Raw genomic sequence first — 1,910 nt, 5'->3', positions numbered from 1 at the left:
TTGCCATCTTCACCAGACTTTGAACTTCGGTTTTTAATTTAACAGTAAGATTGCCAAACCATCCAATAATGTCATATCTCAGAATAGACTCAATGGTTGCCCTATAAAGGTTCAGATACTGTTGCATTGACTACTGCTCTGCCTAAAATATTAATCAAGCAACTGCAACTGATCCAGAACCCTGCTGCTCACTTTCTGTCATGTGTCTGACTGTTAGAAAGTATCTGAGAGAACATTAAAACGCCACGCAGAAAGATGCCAGGCCAGGATTCTGAACCAGGATGGTAAACCCAGTAAGGTAACAGTGCTACTAACTGTTCCACCATGAATCCTCCTGAAACCAAATGCACATTCAATTAGCTATAGTACAATAGGATTGTATTGGACTGTAACCAATACAATCCATCTGGCATGGAGTTAACACCTGCATGCTCTACCAACTAAAAACCCTTATTTTTATAGGGCCAACTGCATTTAATGTTAATCAGTTAATTAAGAACCTGAGAGTGGCAAGGCTTGAGTTAGTTTTTCACCACAGATTTCAATTTTGTTCTTTTATTTGTTTAATAAAGACACTGTAGAATCTGCAGAATGATTTTTGTTTGGTTTATAGAATATCTGAATCTGTTAAGAAGAGCAAGTCATTTGTTACATGTCCCTATTCTTAAAACCATAGACTATGAAAATAGTATAATTCTTCTTTTAGTGTAACTGACTTGTTTTATAGCATAAGAAACTCAATTTTATTGTATAATATATAAGTAAAACTTATATTCTGCTCATCCAAACTGTTTTTTTTTTTTTTTTTCTGAGGGAGTACGACCTTAGGATACTTCCATTCATCCATCCATTTTCTATTCACCCTTTGTCCCTAATGGGGTCAGGAGGGTTGCTGGTTCCTATCCCCAGCTACGTTCCAGGTGAGAGGCGGGGTCATCCTGGACAGGTCGCCAGTCTGTCGCAGGGCAACACAGAGACACACAGGACACACAACCATTCACACACACACTCACACCTAGGGAGAATTTAGAGAGACCAATTAACCTGACAGTCATGTTTTTGGACTGTGGGAGGAAGCCGGAGAACCCGGAGAGAACCCACCATGCACAGGGAGAACATGCAAACTCCATGCAGAAAGACCCCGGGCCGGGAATCGAACCCAGGACCTTCTTGCTGCAAGGCAACAGCTCTACCAACTGCACCACTGTGCAGCCCACCTTGGGATACTTCTAATTTGAAATCCTCTGCTCCACACTACATCCAGCCCCAAGCTAGTGCAGATTTACATGAATGAAGAATGTCTTCTTGTACATCCTCTCTCCTCCAGGTGGCGCTGTGCAATGCCAGAGCCTTTTCCTGGTAGCAATTATACCACTGCTATGTCAAGTACAAACTTTAAGGCGTTCTTCTTTGGTGGTAATTAATATTTAATGAATTGCTTACCACAAGTTTAACAACATTAATTAACATCAGCACTTCTCTGTCTGAAGGTTGCTCTCTGAGGGGGAAGTTGCTGTAACTGAACACACAACAGTTCCAGGCACAAAGATCTCTATGACCATTTGTTTTAGGGACTATTTTCATTAGTGAATACTGACAATATTGTAGGAGGATGGTCATGCTTCAAATACACTAATCCATTACAGAAGAACTAACTTCACATGTCTGCCATCATGAGCTGTGCAGGAAATTATGTCACAGCTTCCTGAGGTGTAAGTAAGAATTCCTCTCTAACTAGACTGCCTTGCTGTTAAAATAAACTGCCTGCACTGCCCTGATTTATCGAACACACAGAAAGCATACTCAAATTAGAGATGTTATGATTTTGTTCATTTTACTTTTTGCTTTGTTCATTTGCTGATGGTGTGAGCTAGCAAATGATTGCTAGCTTAGTAGAAACCTGTTTTAAA

The sequence above is a fragment of the Gambusia affinis genome, linkage group LG22, assembly GCF_019740435.1.
Source record: "Gambusia affinis linkage group LG22, SWU_Gaff_1.0, whole genome shotgun sequence".
NCBI lineage: Eukaryota > Metazoa > Chordata > Actinopteri > Cyprinodontiformes > Poeciliidae > Gambusia > Gambusia affinis.
Note: the sequence above shows the minus strand (reverse complement) of the source record.